The following is an 18,025-nucleotide window of genomic DNA, read 5'->3' on the forward strand; positions in this document are numbered from 1 at the left end:
CACAGGCTGCTGGGAGTCGCTGGCCACGCACAGCAAGTTCATCCTCATCTGTGCATGGCCCAAAATGGGCCGAAGCCTGAAGGAGAGGAGTGCCACCAAAACCAGATGCCTTTCCCCTCCAGAAGATAAATCTCCCGCAATAGCCCAGGCAACAGGGAGAAAACAAACACAAATACTGAGCAGCGAAAGTTTGGCCGGAGCTGGCTGCAGCATCCTGGCAAAGCGAACGCTCCCACTAGGGTTTGTTCCAGCCTTCGTGCGAAGCCCCCTCCCCATTAAGCGGGGTCTTGGAGAGTCTCACAGCCCGTGGGAGCAGCCTGGTGGGGCCGGGCTGGCTGCAGGAGGGCTATGCCGAGCCAGGAAGACCTCACCCAAGATCTCGCTGCTTTTTCCAGCAAGAAATGTAACAGCATTGCATTGGTGGCGTGGAGGGAGCATTTGTCACGAATAATTCACGTGATGGCACCGGCGGGGTGAGGAGGAGCAGGATGCCAGCACCCAGACCTCAGCAGCTCCATGCTGCTTGCACCCAGGCTCCTGCTTTTGCTGCTTGCATGCAGCTGGGGTAGACAGCATCTGTGGTGTCCCCATCATCTGTGGTGTCCCCATCACCTGCGGTGTGCAGCCAAGAGGCTGTCTTCTCTTTAGGATGGGGCATTGCCCCCTCAAGTGTTCCCCACACTGATCCCATGCATATTAGGTCCTGGGAAACCACGGGGACCACGTATTGAGCAGGTCACTGGGTTTCTCCCAGCTGGCTGGATGGATCTGCCCCGGGTTCCCTTTCCCCACCATCGCTCGCCTCCGGTGGTTTTGGAAGCACCGCTCCAGATGCGATTCCCACCCGCCGCTGCGTTACGTGCGCACGTGTCTCTGTGTGCTCAGGGCCACGGCAGCTTCTCCTGGGCTCTCCTCCTGCTCTATTTAATGAGGCACCGAGGGACAGGGACAGAAACCAACAATTAGGTGAGCTGGAGGAGTGCCCTGGTTTCCTGGCCTCGCTGCTCCGAGCACCTTGGGAACCAACATCTCCCGAGACAGCAGGAGGAGAGGGAGGGAGCCGAGGCTCTTGGAAATACAGAGCAGAAAAAGCTCTGTATTTCAACTGGGAAAAGCAAGGTGCTGGGTTAAATTGTGCAGGCGATGCAGGTTAACTCTCCAGGAATGGGTGATCCGCTTGGGGTTTGCTCCTGGGCTGCTCTGAATCAGCAGGGCTGCGGGACCATCAGCATCCTCAGAACAGAGCAACCTCCTCATCGGTGCCCTGGGAAGTGCTCGGCCTGAGCTTGGAGTTGTCTGGGGACCACCGAGCTCTTGTCATCGGTGATTGCACGCCTTGTCCTTTCGGAGCTGACTTGGGATCGTCAGCTATCGCCCTCCCCGTAGCTGTGGGGTTCCTGGCATCCTGCAGAAGGAATTACCTCCACCGCCAGCTGCGTGCATGGTCCAGCTGGAAACGGGCCCGAGCAGCCTCTGCCTCTCTTCCCATTGCCAATTCGAGGCCTTGGAGCCGATCCCCAGTGTCTCCACGAGATCAGGTCTTGGCCCTGTTGGTAACTGTGAGCAGACAGCTCGAGGTGCTGCGCCAGGGGCTGGGCTCCTGGGGAAGATCCAGGGGGGAGATGGGGTTTGGCCATGTCCAGGGGGAGCTGGTGGCAAGGCAGTGGTGGCATCTGAGCGGGTGACAGAGGTGACCCTGACCCAAAGCCACCTGGAAATGTACTGGGAACCAGAGACCGGTACCTGCACCTCACTGGACATGGGAGGCACTTCGAGGCTTTCTTGGTCCTGGTCTTTCTGTAAGGCTCAGCATTGGCCTCGCCAAAGCTGGAGCTGTCTCCAAGAAGTTCCTGCCAAGACGTTTTTTGGCCAAAGTCCTGGAGGCAGGATAAATCAGTCTGGATTTGCAAGCCCCAGGCGAGCGGCCGTGCGTGTGCTCAGACACGCTCCCCTAGGAGAGGCCACGTCTTAGCCGCATCCGCTCCCGCTGATCCCCCTTCGCTCAAGGTTGTTTCAGCCCTTCTCCTGCTCCTGGCTCAGCTCCCTTAGCTTCAAATCCCATTAGGCTTCCACAAGGTCCCCTCAGAGGGCTTTTCGGAAGGGTTGCTCCCTGCTCCCCCTGCCTTGGTGACACAGTGTGCAAGGGGGACGCGGGATAAAAGCACCCATCTGCGCACACCAAATGGCCTGGCAGTGGCAAGAGCCACCCCTGAAGGGCACATAGCTCCTCAGGGGCTGATCCTGCCTTCCTCATCCCCTGGTGGAGCTGCTCTGGCGTCCCCAGGTCCACGTTGTCCTCCAGACGAGGCCGCAGGACGTGAACCTCGCGTCCCTGCTGCTGCGCACGGGAGCCTCCTCTCACAGGGGTTGAGAGGGCTGGCGGGGAAGCAGATCCCAGATCTGCCAAATTCCCCAGCAGAAACAAGATTTGAAGCCATCCCCGGAGCCGCTGCCGTCCGGGTGCATCGATCGGAGGCGTCTGATACATTATTCATCGCCCACCCGTGCCACGGCTCTGGAGAAAGCAGTGAGCAGGCACTTCTTGGGACATGCGCCCCGGAGAGCTCGCAAGGCCCTGCCCGGGACCGATGGTGTCCCGAGGGAGAACCAGGACCCAAAGCACCGCTCACAGGCGTGTTGGGCTTCCCCAAGGGGAAGGGAAAGGGATGGAGAGGAAGGCGATGGGGACACGGTGAGGGCATCTGCATGGCTTCGTGCTTGGTGTCGTGGTTCAGTGTGGGAGTCACAGCCCCAAATAGGTGCTTTGGAAAGCTTTGGGGAGGATCCCACGAAAAAGACCGTCTTCCCTAAATGCCCCAGAAACCAGAGCATCTCAGCCCAAGCTGCAGAGCCCCTCCCGGGGCAGCCGGGGGGTGTGTGAGGGGCAGGGGGGGAGCAGGGCCTGCTTGGGCCTCCAGGGCCAGGCACCCCTGCTTGACTCCCTTCCAGAGAGGTGCCCGATCCGCACCGGGTTTTGCTCCGCCGTGGACCAGGGGCAGGGGGCGCCGCAGCCCAGGGCTCAGGCCAGGGGCTGCGGGGGCGGGGGGAAATCCCGGCGTGGATTTCGCCCATCCCGAACGGGGTCTGTGTCACTGCACTAGCCCACCCGCACCCCGCTGCCCCCAAACCTCCCCCGAGGCCTCCCCATCCCCTCTGAGCCGTGCCCCCATGGGTGCCCACCTTCCCCTGGTCCCACCGGCATCCCTGCTCGCCCCTCAGCAGGATCTAGGGGCGTTCATGTAGGGTTTGCAGAGAACAACCCAGTGTGGCTGTCTGTGGGGCCAGGGTCGGGGCAGCGAGGGGACAAGTGGCAGCGTCTCCCCCATGGGACCCGCTCCCCACAGCTACGGGCACCCCTGGGATCATGAGGCAGCTGGGTGACACAGGGGACATCTGTGGGACACGACACCACCGTGCTGCGGGATCAGGGCTGGCAGAGATGCTGGGCTGGGGCTCATTGGGATGGGAGAGCATTGGGTTTGGGGTTTGGGGGTGCAACCGAGGGCAAAGCAGGGCTAGGAGGGCAGCCACGCTCTGCATTTTTCAAGGGGGAAGCCTGGCGCTGGGCTTTACACCCCTGCCTTCAGCAGCAGCCCCACGGGGACGGAGGGGAAGAGGCTCACCCCCAGCCCTGCAACCCCTCGAGCTTCCTCTGTGAGGCCGCTGCTCTTCCTGAACCCATTTCCTCCCCTTCCCCGCGCCCGGGGATGCGATGGCTCTGCCAAGGCTGCAAAAATAACCCGGCCAGGCTCAGGACACCGGCTTTCTCCTCCCTGCAAACACAGCTGCCAAAATTCCCCGTGGGGCTGAGGTGGGCTCCGTACGGTCACGGTCTCCTCCCCGGTGCAGTGTGGTGCCTCGCTGCCCTCGCTGGGGGATTAAGCTCTTTTTTTTTTTTTTTTAATTTTTATTTTATAATATGCTTTATTAGCTAAACCTAACGAGGCAGCGGTCGTGCGGGCCCTTGAGGGCAGGTGGCTGGGATTTATGACTGCAGCACTGCCGAGTGACCTGGCACAGAGGCGGGCAGGGTATAAAGGAGAGCGGGGCACCTCGCGCTGCGGATCCCCACGTCCCTTGGGATTCCTGGGAGCAGGGGAAGGAGCAGCAGCAGCAGCAGCAGCAGTGGCAGCAGTGGCAGCAGCAGGGAGGAGCGGGCAGTGCCATGCCCAGCGCTGGCAAGGATGCTGTGCCATGCCGAGAGAGCGCCCGCGCTGCGAGAGGCACGGCTGGCACGGGCGAGGCGCCGCGATGAAGGGGCATTTCACTGCCCAGACGGCCGCTGCGCATGAAAAGGGCATTGTAGGGAAGCGTGCGTGGCTGGGGAGCAGCTGGCATCGGCAAAGCACCGCCGCCTCTTAAAGGCGCTCAAAGACCCCCGCCTCCTGCCCCAGTGCGTGGGTTTGTGGCTAATGAGGGGGATGAGAAGAGGGCAGGGCATCGCTGGGGGCAGCTCACATCATTTATAGGGACGTGAGCACCCGGGGCATATCACAGCCCTATGATCCAGCAGTGTCGTGCCTGTGCACACCGTGGATGGCATGGAGCGGGGTCGGTGCTGCCCCTCGCTGCCTGGTACCCCACGGGGTGCATGGAGCCACTCCGATCCGCATAGACAGAGGGGATTTGGGGACCTATAAATGCCTCTTCACTCCCTTTTTTCTAAGCAGGGAGCCCCATCCCGTGGCTACTTGCAGGACGAGGTCACCTGCCCCCGTGCCTGCCCGCATCCCGCTGCGCCCCTGCGGTGAACACCCCCTGCCTTGCCCGGGGTGGGGGCAGCGTGCCCCATGCAGCTCTGCGTAGGCCTGGTTCACACCGAGGATCAGAGGATCACAGAAGTTTCCTCCCGAAACTGGTTTCCCAACGGGCTCGGCTCACCCAGCGTGAAGAGCAGGCCGGGCACGGCGCGGTGCAGACGGCGCATAAATCACCCCGCGGCTGCTGGCGGGGGGCGCGGGGGCAGCCGGAGGGGACGTTTCTCCGAGTTTGCAGCTCAGGGGCCTGAGTGCGAACCCACGGCCACGTTCGGCTTCAAAAAGGGACCGGGGACAGGCAGGGGACACTCAGGGGACACACAGGGCACACGCAGGGGACACGCGGGGCCCGCTGGCAGTGGAACAGAGGAGCCAGCTGGATGCTGCGATGTCCCAGACTGCTGCTGCTGGCCCTGCTGGTGCCAGCCTCCCAGATCAGAGGGGTTGAAGCGATGTGGGGTTTGGGAGGGCACACGGGGAACCTCCACGGTTTCCCCCACCGGGAGCGGGGCACGAGGCGGCCTCACGAGACGAAAGCGCTCGGCGGCATCCGCAGCAGCCAAGCTCACCAGCCCGGGCACGCCGCGCCCGCCGCCGAGCACCTCTCTCTGAGAGCATGAAAAAAAAAAAAAAAAGAAAAAAAGAAAAAAAAAGAAAAGAAACCCTTTGAGGAAAAACCGGGGAGCGCAACCACGCTGCTCCTCCTTCCCCTGGGGGGCCAGGCCCCGCTGGGTGGCACGGAGGAACCCCAAGGGGAGGCAGGCGCCGGCGGGGGTTCCTCCAGCATCCCCGGCTGGAAACGGAGGAGAAAAGCGGGGAGAGGGGGCCAAGGGGGTTGAGACCCCCCGAGGCGTTGGGGGATGTCCCCCTACAACCTCCCCACAGCTCCTGGGCCCTCTCCGTGCCCTGTTCCCCGCGGCAGAGGGCGCCCCGCTCCACGCTTGCGGCGCGGCTCCGGCGCCGGTGCCCCTCGGTGCGGGGGGGAGCGGAGGGGATGCTCCGGGTGGGGAAGGGCACCAGGTCCTGCAGAGGGCACGGGGAGGCCGAGGGGAGATGCTAGAAGGTTCTGGCACCCCAAAAGGCACCGGGAGGGTGAGGAGGGGAGGCTGGTCCTGCCGCCAACAGCAGAAAAGCGAGAGGAGACGGGAGGTGGAAATAAGAGGAGGGGAGGGTGAAAGGGGGTGGCCGTGGGGAGCCTCCTGGGGGTCCGGGGGGTTTGTACGGGGCTGGCAAGGGAGTGGGCAAAGTTATGGCAGAAAAATCTCCAGGGGAGACTTGTGCAAAAGCTCCGGTGCCAGGGGAGCACCGGGGCAGTCCCAGGTGTGGTTCCTGTTCTGGGCTCCCAGATGCCCAGCATCTGGGGAGCATCCGGGTTTGGTTTCCACTGCAGGTGGGGCACTGGGGGGAAATGAACCTGTGGGTGCCCCGCTCTGCTGCTCCTCTGCCCTCACACCGCCCGGATTTCACGCTGCACTGTGTGCTGCCAAGCCTCCCTCTGCATTTCAAGCTAATATGATTTTCTAGGCACTTTTTGCCCCTACAAGAGGCCTCCCACCCATCAATACCTGTCCCACCTGGCTTCTGGGTTGCTTGTTTTCCTTGCACGAGCAAAGGACCAAGAAATAGACCATAAAAAAAATAAATGCCTGCAGCTAAACTTTTGTAGGAAGCCGGGATACCGAGGAGGTGGTTTTAGGGGAAGCTGGTGTCATAGGATCTGGATGCAAACCTCCTCCTTCCACCCCAGGGACAAAGGCCCGTGTTCGTGCGGAGGGAGGACGGTGCTGTAACTCGGATGCTCCTGCGATTGCAGAGTGTGTTGACGCTGGGAAATCCCCAAAGCTCATTGCCAGATTAAGAATTAACTCCAGGCTGCAGCGAGAGGTTTCAGCGTCCCGATGCGGTTACCCTCAGGCTGCCCATCGTGGCTGCTACCTGGGGTCAGCCCTGGATGGCAGAGGGGAAGGGAAAGCTCAGGAGGGAACCAAAGCAAACGACTGAGAAACCTGCACTGTGCCCTCAGAGCCAGGCCTGATCCTGATGGCCCAAGCTCTGAGCTGATTAACAGCAGCTTGATCTCTCCCCTAACACCACAACCCACTGTGTGCCACCCTCCCTTGCTGCCCAGGCAGCAGGAAAGGTCCCTGGGGACAGATCTGGGTGACACAGCCACCTTGCAGAGGCAAGATGGGAAGCCAAGGGCTGGAATCACAGCGAGGAAGCAGCTCTGGCATCCTGACCCCATCCCAGCTGGGAGCAGGACCAGATTTTGTGCAGCCCCAGGCACCAGGCAGCCTCAGCTGCAGCTGGAGAGCTGGCTGCTGCCCGAGGACATCGGTATTTCTGGGGGACAAGGAGGGGTTGCTGTCCCCTGTCCCAGAGGTGGCTGCGTGTCGGTCCCTGCAGGCCTTCTGCAAAGTGGGGTTTGGGGCAAAAGCTCCAATTTTCTAACAGAAAAGATTTGTTGATGTTTTCCGTGTGGGACTGTCGGTGGAAAAGTTTCCCAGGCTGGAAACTTTGCCAAACCGCAGGGGGACAGAGACGGGTGAGGGACATCCCCAGGGCTGCTTGACCCCGAGGAGGAAGGAGCCCACAGAAGGCCAAGCTGGCCACCTCCTTGGCAGTCCTGGGGCTGCCAGATCTCCCATTTTTCCTTTCCCTCTTCTCTTTCCCCCCCTCCAGCCTCAGGCAAAAGCCTTCTGACCTCCTTGGCCTCCTGGCTGCAGGGCTGGTGGCTCCCCACACACCTTTGCCAGGTCAGAGTGAGGGATTTGTGCTGGAAATGACATCCTACAACCATTCTCTTGCCCCACAGCCCAGCCAGGTGGCTGTTAAATACCACACAGACCCCGAGCTGTGGGTGCCCATGGGGTCTGGTTCAGTGCTGAGACACCTTGGGGAGCTCATGGCTTTGGGACCACCCCAAAAAAGCCCAGGAGAAGTGGGGGATGCTTCAAACCAGGAGGCCAGACTGGGGAAGTGATGCCGTGGGCATTTGGAGGAGATGGATTATAGACTGGGGAAGGAGAATCAAAGTCTGGGGCTGAGAGGGGAGAAGTAAAATGGGGGATATGTAAATAGCTTGAAATCTGTAAAGCGTGCTGTGCTTTCTCCTGGAGGAAAGGATGGGAGATGTAGCAGTGAGGCTGGGAGGGATTTTGAAGCCATCTGGAACATCTTCACTGGTGTAGCACACACCAGCATGGAAGAAAGTCCGAGGGGTGTTTGCAGAGACCCCTCCAACCCTAAAAGAAAAGGAAAAAGGTGTCAGAAGAGAGCTGCTGTGCTGGTTTTGTCAGGGACACCCTGGCTACACGCAGACTGCCGGCGACCGCCGCAGCTTTGGGACGGGCTGGTGGCAGTCTGGAGAAGGGCTGGGCTGACAAAGCAAGGCAAAGCCGCCGAGGAGATGAAAGCAGTTCCAACACAGCGTGTTAGGAACAAAACGAGCCCATGTGGCAAAGGACATGCCTGGAAAATATTTGGTCCATGTACACAAGGGTTAAATGTGTACTCACCGAGGCGGGGGCACGGGAAGCCCTCCTTGCTGAGGACTGACCTGGTGCCATCAGTAGGGACACAAAGCCACCGTTTTGGTCCATGAGAGGGGAGCTGTGGCCTGTTTGGGGAGGACAGCATGCGTGAGAGCTGTGTGGGAGGGAGTGCTTTACGGAGGGGATGCTTCCTGGGCTCAGACCCATCGATAACCGCGAGCGCAGGATCTGGGACGCACATGGACCGAGGCGCTAACGGCAGCGCTCGAGAGCTGTCCTGCCTGCGGGTCTGTACCAGGGACTGAAGCAGGGAGCAGGAACACTCCTGCTAATAAGTAAGGAGATAAATGGGGAAAAAAAAAAAAAAAAAAACAGTTCTCAGGGGTTTCACTTGGGCGAAGACCGTCCTGAAGGTCTTGCACATCCACGGGTGAAACGAACGAAGATCGAAGGTTGCCACAACTCGAGGTAAAATGTGACATGAAAAGAACCACGCAGCACACCAAATAACGTGAGTCTGGGCCTCGTTATGTCAGACACGGGTGAATTAGTTGCTGGACTGGAAGTTTGTGGCTGCCTAGGGACTAGTTAGCATGGCCTGATCCCATTTGTTTTGGGAAAGAAAAAGGACGCTTCTGGCTCACTTGTGCGCCCCGTATGTGCGGTGCTTCATAGGGTTAATTTTCCAAGGCTGGGAGAAAGTAGGAGGGAAAGTGGTTGGGAGGAATAATTTAGAAAAATGTGAGAAAATATTGCGAGCTCTTTAGAAAGAGTTTTTGATAGCTGGCAGGTCACAGTGCAAACGGAGAGGAAACGGGTTTGGCTATGAGCCCATTCTGATTCAGTGGCAAACTGGAAACCAAAGAGCCACACGTCACAACTGGAGGGGAGGGAGGACACTAAAAAAACAGTCGATACAAATGGAAACTTAGGAAATTGATCAGGGAAGCTAAAAAAAAAAGAGCAAGGAAAAAATCCACGCCAGGCAGGGGCGAGGACAACAGGAGGGACTTGCAGGGAGACGGGGAACTAAAGGTATGGAAGCATCGATGCAGCCTCCACCTAACACCATGGGGATGATAAAACGAACAGTGATATGTAAAAGTTGTTGTGCTCAGTAACTAACTCCATTTGGAGAGCAGGAGGGGGATATGCTCATATCAGATGAGATACCATCCAGACCACTGGAATCTTGGAAAGATATTAGAGCACGCTCAAAAGTAAACTCGCAAGCCCAGAAGAGTCCTTAGAGAGCTGGCAGAGGTGTCCCGCGTTACTGATCTTTATTTGCAAGAAGATCAGAGAAATGCTAATGTTTTGCCAGAATTTCTAAACAAGGCAAATGAGATCACTGGATAATTCAGACCTGTTAACCTGGCATCATGCAAAATAGTGGAAGAGAAGCTGAGCTTCAACCGACACTGAACTAACAGGCAAGAAAATAAATAACGATTTGCTCTCTTTTTGTGGCAACAGGGCTTGGTATAGGAAAACAATCCTGGGTTTGGCTAGTGAAGTCACTGCACCACCACAACATCGTTCCTGCGAACTTTTCAACAGAGGGCTCTGCTATAGAAAAATCTGCTGTAGCCCACAATAAAATATTTCCTACAGGAGCCAGCTGCAGATGGGCCTCAGAAGTAGCTGATCTCTGTTGACGAACGGGAGCCTTTCCCACAGGCTTCCCCTGGAAGGGAGATGCTCTGAAGCCTTCTCACCGCTGATAACGCCAGTGCACGGCAGGAAGATGGGCAATGAGATAAGGGCCTCACAGTCCTGCTCCGTGGTTTGCTCCTCCGATGAACTCAACCCATTCAAGCCAAACATCTTAGCAAGTCAAATGCAAGGAGCAAGGAGCGGGTTGTGGACTTCACATACCAAGTGGGAGGATAGAAAGTTCAGAGCGTGCAATTTTGGGGTATTTAAATAGGGAGGAAGAGATGTGAGATGACATCTCCTCTGGCTATGACCTGGCTGATGCAGAAGTCCTGCCTGTGTTCCTGTGTTTTGTTTTGTTTTGCTTTGCTTTGTTTTGTTTTAATGAAGACATGAGAGGAGATGTAGAAAAGGACCACCGCAAGGAAGCCAGGTCATGGGAGAGAACAAGAGCACACATGCCTAGTCTGGTTATCTAAATGAAAAAGAAATTAAGGGGTGTATGAGTGTTTTCCTAAGGCTGCAGGAAAGCTAATTTCAGTTGTTGTAGGTAACACTGAACATTTACAGGGGAGAAACCAACCAGGTACAAACTCTGCAGCCTGCTGCCGACTCGGAGGACGCGTTCTAACAGAGTAAAACCTCCAGCCGCTTCTCATCGTGTTCCCAATCTCTCTGGCTTGGCAGAGGGAAGATGCACCACAGGTGTCGGAGACCTCACCCTGGGAAACAAAACCCTCAGACACGCCCTTTGATCCCCTACAGCTATCTCAACGTACCTATTCGTCTCGGCGTACCCCAGGCAGGCGTCCCGCAGCACATGCTTGGGATACCTGCCTCTGCTCATTGCCCTCATATCAGTTCCGCCTTTGCCGAGGCATTAAGGCCACGTAACGGATCGTTATCCGTGTTTGATCTCAGAATTATCTTAAAGCAGTCGGTGTTAACGCGGCCGGACTTTGGTAATGTTTTATGAAGATAGCTGATGCTGAAGTATCCTTATTGCTCTGTCTACACCCATTTTAATCTAGCGCCTTTTACACATTGAGATTTATTGTTTTACCACTCCATTAACAAAATCATACACCTTAATCTAAGGTCCTATGACTCCTTTCCCTACACTAACTGACAAAACCCTTAACTAGGTCTCTCCGGGGCCTAATTGCTTCCATTTCAATGCTAAATGTTTTAACATAGACAACAAACCAATGGCTAAATTCCAAAGCCAGATAAACCCACGTAGGAACGATCACGCTTCCTCAACGAGGAGCACATTTCACCACCAGAACCAACCAGCTAGGGGATAAAACTCTGCCGCTTTATCTCCAGATCAAGACTCAGTTCCTTTCCAGGAGAGGCGTTGCTGACAAAACCCAGATTTGGCATCTGGTGTAGGAGTAAGTGGGCAAAACCTTTAGGGATGAGGTGGGAGAGCAGCCACATGGAGGGGTGACCGTCCATTCCCTCCTGATCCCCCTGGCTGGGCTGCACCTCTGTCTGCTTCACCCCGACCTGGGGGTGAGTGGGTGGCTCCTAACATCAGGGACAAAGCTCATCCAGCCTCTCACCATGCTTGAGAGAAGCCCCCTCAGCTGGCAGCCTTGTGGTAGCTACACCAGGATTGTTATCTCACAAGAAAACCCATGTTTTGTGCACCTTCAGCTGCCACCTGGAAGCATCCTGCAGAGAGGCTTTGCTCCAGCCGGCAGGCCTCACCTTGTCCCTCTGGTTGTGGCCACATCCCTGCCATCTCCCCCTTTTCTCACCACCATTTCTGGCTGCCCCACAGTGATGCCGTAACATGGACGTGAGGAGTTTTGCCCTGAGGAGACAGTGGTGTTGCCACATTCATCTCCAGCGACTCACGCGGAGTGCGTCAAACCTGTCCTGAGCTTTCCATGGAGGCCTGCTGAGGGCGAATGCTTTGCCCTCCAGGCTGTTGTGGAAGCGACCTTTAAGTCTTTGGCCCTTGGTTTCCAAAAGAATAGACTTTTATCTCTTTACTGAAGCGACATCAAGCTCTCCTCGTCTTTGGGTTCTCCAGGCTGTGAGAGAGGCTGGGGGGGGGGCATTAGCTGTTGCTTTGACACAAAACATTGAGGGCACCCAAGGCATTGAGGGCACCCAAAGCACTCAGGGCACCCAAAGCAAGGGATCATCGACTACGATCATCTCCATGAAGCACGGTGACACCAAAGCAGGGCTCCCACCGGGGCCCACGTGGTGTGGGTGTGTGTGCCTCGGGGGGCAGCGCAGCCCCCGTACCGTTAATCAGCACCAAATGTCCGTGTGGGGCGAGCAGGGGGAGAGCCTTCATCAGACGACAGCGACCGCCGCTGCGGAAACAGCCTGGCTATTGTCTGAGAGCCGATTTTCCCCTCGCAGTTTACTACTTTTTACTGCTGGTCTGGCCTGGGAGGCTTTATTGCTCCAAACGGAGCCGGGAGTTTGCTCTGAAGGCAACACGAGGAGCCTCCGAAAGCCTCGCGTCTACGTGTAGGTGTGTGAGCACACCTTCGTGCACGCACGCCCATGCGCGTGGGCACCAGCACACGTGTGAGCACGCGGGCACCGACCCATGTGGAGCTCTTCTCCTGCGTTTCAGCCTCAGGGCCGGGCTTTCAGCAGCAGGAGGCTGAGCCCCAACCTCTCCTGCTGCTTGCTTGCAGCCCTCCCGTGGCCTCGGGAGCGGCAGCAGGCACGGCGGCCGCACCACGCCACGGTTCTGCCGGCGAGGAGGCCTTTGAGAGGCCGGGATAATGGCTAATAGTGCTGTTTTCCCCTGCTCTGCTTTCCTTCAAGTGAATTACCAGGGCCTTGCTGGGAATTATCCTGCCATTACCCGGCGCTCTGGGGAGCTGCCAGTGATTTACTTAACAGCAAACAACACAAAGAGCCGGACACGGCGGGAGCTACGCTGCCGAGCAAGCTGGGGAACATGCGAGTGGAAGAAAAACCTCGTAGGAACCACCAGGGCACGGGACTGAGGCCGGAGATGGGCACTCGTTACCCCAAAGCTTGGCGGGCACAAGACCGGGGCACCCCACTGCAAGCAGCGGGGCTCCTTGCACACCCGTTTCCTTGCACACTCTCCCTCTGCGTGACATTTTGTGACCCTTTTTAGCATACCAGGACAATTTATTCTTCTGGAGCCCAGCTGTGGGTATGCTCATGGTGTGGAGACAAAGAGTGGGTCCGTGCCGTGCCTGGGGACAGCGCTACCACCAGGGTAGGGGACAACAGCCCCCAGGGAAAACCTGCTCGTCCCCAAGGCAGCCCCGGTTCCCAGGAGATGGAGCAGGGGCTGTGGAAGTGCCCCCCTGGGTTAGGGCCAGGGGGAGCAAGGAGTAGGCAGGGGGAAGCGGAGGCAGGTGAAGTGTCCACCAGCAAGGCGTCCCCACAAAGAGGTGAGCACTGCAGCTGAGAAATAATCGAAAGGAGAAACAAACAAACAAACAAACAAACAAACTTCTGAAGTTAGAGGGTGCAGTAGGGTGCCTGAGCATCCTGGCTTAGCTGGGGACAGGCCTGAGATCCTGACTTGTCTCAGTGTCCCAAATGACATCCTTGACCTGGATATTAGAAATGGTAGCCCAGACAGTGCCTTGTAGGCAGGGATCTTCCCTGTGTTCCCACCCTGGTTTGTAGGGCTGTAAATGCATCCTCTGTTGGCTCCCCAGCGGAGCTGCATGACACAGGGGACACGCACCCATCCATGACCCACCTGCGTGGTGTTTCCCCTTATATCCCACTTCGATCTGCCTTGGGTCACAGCGGTGTAAGGAGCATCCTAATCCCAAATCAGAAAAGCCTCCTCTCGAGTCCACACAGCCATGAGATGAGACAGCCAGATTGGGGTGAGAATTAACCCCCTGCACACCAAAAAAAAATAAAAAATAAAGGGAAGGATTTGTTTTCAGCCCGAGCTGTCCCCTAAGCTGACCCCTGCTGCAGGAGCCAGCCCCAAGGAGGCAGCGAGGCCAGGCGAGGCTGGCGGCTCCTTTTGGCAGCCGTGCAGGTTTCGATCAGCTCGAAGCCACCGTGCGATCACAGCCTGAACTTCCAGTGACTCACCCAGAGAAGGGAAACTTCCTGGCTTGTGTGCTCCAGCATTTCTGGAAAAACTGCTATATTTGGCGTGGAAAATAGGAAGGATTCCTCCGGCCACTCCAAATGGGAGCAGCAGGAATGACTCAATGGGCAGTTTCAGAGCGCCGGGCGAGGATGCTCCCCAAATTATTCCTCGCGACTCTCCACACCGCCCGCAACGGCCTCACGACACACTTTGGCTGTGTGCTGTCGACTCCGGACCTTTTGGGCTGCTTCCCATCTGTTTACCAACAAACACGGCTCCCGGAGGTGCGGCATTGTGCTTATCGCTACACGTTGACCCAGCGTGAAAAATCTGCCAATTTCTGTGTTCCTGACATCAGTAGCTAGAAACGCATTTCTTGCCGGCTTCAAACACTTTCAACTGTTTCATCTACTATGCTGGGGAAAAAAATAAAAAGAGAAGAAACTACTCTTCTGCAAATTACTGAAGTTGGTGGAGGGGGGGCTGTTTCAGAGGATTGGGAATGGATTCTGCTCCTCTCCTCTTCTCCTTTTTCTTCTTTTTTTTTTTTTTTTTTAATACTTGTCCAAATGGTTATTCAAAGAGCTTGTTCACTCGACACCCGAGCTGGTAAATGAAAATCGTTATTAACACAGATCATAACGGCATCACCTGAAAGAAAAAAAAAAAGAAAAATAAAAGAAAAAAAAAAAAAAGAAAAGATGTGAATAAATCCCGAGGGAAAAAAAACAAAAAACTTTTCATGAAAAATCAGTTAAAAAGAAAGAGAGGCCTGCAAACATTTTCCATTGGATGAAATGCCAACCGCCTCCTGGTTAGCATAAATTAAATTACATATTCAATTTGGTCATGCACCACTTTTATTGGCAGATTCAGCATCGACAAACAAATATGTCTAGCGCAGGGAGATGCCTCACCCCGCAGCCCGCCAGATCCCGCAGCAGCTCCGCCTCGCAGCTTCGGCCGGGAAAACCTCCTCCTGCTGCGGGGCTGATGCCCGGGATGCCCGCTGACAAAAGGGCATTTGTCTGGTTTGTTGTTAGCCTGTAAATTTTTCAAGCTGCTCCCCATGCCAGGAGGCTGCCGTGGCAGGAGAGCTGCCACTTTGTCAGCCCGGAGCTTGCTGCTTTCTGGTGGCCCCACGCTCTTGCAGAGGGGGCTCTGCTTTGCCTCCCCGAATGCAGCCCCTGGAGGCTCGGTAGCTGCTGGAGACTTCTGGGCCATCAATTATTTAATTCCCTCCAGCCATGTGGTCTTCAGCCCTGCACGCTCGCCTCCTCCCAGCGCACAAGCCCCCGCGGATGGCAGCGGGGCCAGGCAGGGGGACGCGGTGCCGGGGCAGCACCGCCGGGAAGCAGCACACGGGGACGGTCCTGGCAGCTGGAGCACGGAGCCGAGGGCTTTTCTTCCCATTTCCTCGGGTCGCAAATTGCCTCCCTGCTCCGTGCCTCGCCTTCCCCATCTGTAAAATGGGAGCAACGATTTCACGAGCGGAGCCAAACGTGGTGCGAGCGCCGGTGGCATCGACCATCCGCCACCGCGGCACATTCGTGCTTTGCAGTATCGGCGGCGCGGCTCCCAGCCCTGCTGCAACACCACGGTGAGACCTTAGCCCATCGGCCAAGGTCCCCGCTGGCCCCTCTCGGGCCCCCTCTCGCTCTGCCCGCGCCTCTCGAGCTAAACCAGGCGGGCACGGCGCGGCGGGCAGGAGCGGCAAGCCGCGACAGGCGGGCAGGCTGGAGCCGGGTAGGTGTGTCCCTCTTACCCAATAAATAACACAAGCCCTAAAGCAGCCCATTGTAATTACGGGGGCCCCGCGCGGATTGAAAATGAAGAAGGGGGAGAGGAAAAAAAAAAAAAAAAAAAAAAGGAAATCGAGGTTCTGCCTTTCCGAGGAGGGAGCGCTCTCCGCTGGGAAAGCGATGGAGGGGGAGCGGTGATTTATATCTCTCTGGAGGAATTCTTCTTCCCAGGGCCGCCCCGAGCGCCAAACCGCCGCCAGGTTCAGCTGAGTTTCTAATCTGAATATTCATGAGCCAGTAATTAATTCTCTCAGATAACAATCCAGATTCGGGGTTGGTTTGGTGAGTGTGTGTGTGTGCGTGCGCGCGCGCGCCTCCTCCCAGGTGTGCGAGGAGGGACGAGAGGAGCGAGCGGTGGCTCGCCACGTGGCCGTCCCCGCTGCACGACGTCCCCCGGCACCCTGTGGCCCCTGGGGACACCCCACTGGGGACAGCAGGAGGAATGGGGACGGAGGACAGCGTGCCGAATGCCAGGGTGCAGTCCCTGCCCCGCCGCACGTCCAGCCCCGGGTGAGCACAGGGATGTTTTCCCTCCTGCTAAGCAAATCGCAAAGACCTCGTGTTTGCAAAGCACTGGGAGAGGCAGGGAGGCAGAATCCGGCCTTGCCTCCTCCCTCCCTTCCTTTTCTTTTAAATCTCTTCTGTGCAGCTCTTTGAGCACCCGGGCAGGAGGCCTGAGGAGCGAAACTCCACCTCTGGCACCGGGACCCAGGCGGGGTGTGGGTGTGTAATCGCGGTGCGACGAGCCCTGAGCCTGATCCGTGGTGTTGCACACTTGGGCTTGAAGTCACAAGTGACCTTCAAATGGAGGGGGTGGACAGAAAAATAATTTAAAAAAAAAATAATAATAATAATAAAGAAAGGGAAACAACTGCTTCCCAGCCTTACCAAGCCCACCCGTCTCATCCCCCTGCCTCCAGGACAGGCTGCCCCCATGCCCTGCTCACCCTTCCCTGGAGAGAAAGGCAATAATCAGCTTTGCTGCCTCTAAACCCGGCTGGCAGGCAGCTGGGTGGGGAAGGACAGGGCTCTGAGCACCGGCTCTGGTGGCACGGTGCCACCACCTCGGTGTCCATCATTGTCCCCCAAGTCGTGTCCCCACCCTGCCCGTGGGCAGGAGCAGAAGCAGCAGTGCCAGGGGGGTTTGTTACCCTCAACCTCTCCCTGGCATCTGCAGAAAGGGTGTTCCCGTGCCCTGGCCCCAAACTGGTGGCTCCCTGCAGCCATGGAGAAGCCACGGAGCATCTTGGACATCAAGGGACCGTGGTGTCATTGCCTGCTGGGGTCAGGGCACGGTCCTTGTCCCACATCCTCCGCTCCCTGTGTTTAACCCTCCCCAGCAAGATGTCCTCGCTGCAGGCTCATGCTTGGAAGCGGGGACATCAGTGGGACCACGCCACGTCCCTGCAGAGCAGCCGAACGTCCCACGTCCCGCCAAGGGAGCCCTGCAAACATCTCCCCGGGGTCGGTTAGCGCGGGGCCGGGAAACGCCAGTGAGTCAGAGCCCTGTTTTGTAAGCGCGTGTAGGAGCAGGGATGGCCGTGAGCTCAAGTGTGGGGCCCGCCTGGGCCTTTTGCAATCCTCTGGGGAAAGGCGAAGGCTGTGTCTCCAGCTCCTAATTAAAGGCACCGCAGAGAGCTGCTCCCGTCCCTGCTCGGCTCACGGGGACGCACGGAGGAGGTCGGCCCCGTCCTGGCCGTGGTGGCCGGCGTTCCCCAAGCGTGGCCTCTGCCTCCTGCGGCAAGGTCTCACAAAGATGCTTCTGGCACCCGCGGGGCACGGCGCCGCCTGCCCCCTCGCCCTTCGGGGCACAGAAGGTGACACAGGCAGGATGTCATCTCCGCTGGCTTCATGTCCCGCATCGCCAGCCTGACCTAGAAACACCACCGCGTCTCGTGCCGGAGCCCGGCGATGCTGCAGGCTCATCCCTCTGTTTTTTCCAGAGCGCCTGAGTGACAGTCGCCCCTCCCCTGCCTCTCCGAAAGAGCGTAATGAGAATTTCCTCCGAAGGAGCAGCTTGCCGCGATGAAATAATCGCCCCAGCAGCAGGATCTTTGCCGGGGATTAGAGAGACAGCTACTTGCTGAGCTAGGGAAACGGCCGGCGAGGAGGGAAAACTCCGACCGCCTCCTCCGGCACCGCCAGAGCCATCGCCTCCCGCAGACGACGGCGGAGCAGGGCCAAGATCCCGGGCAGAGCTCAGCCCTGGAAACTTCTGTCCCGCTGCCGGGGCACTTTTGC

The sequence above is a fragment of the Aythya marila genome (assembly GCF_965140915.1).
Source record: "Aythya marila genome assembly, chromosome: 9".
NCBI lineage: Eukaryota > Metazoa > Chordata > Aves > Anseriformes > Anatidae > Aythya > Aythya marila.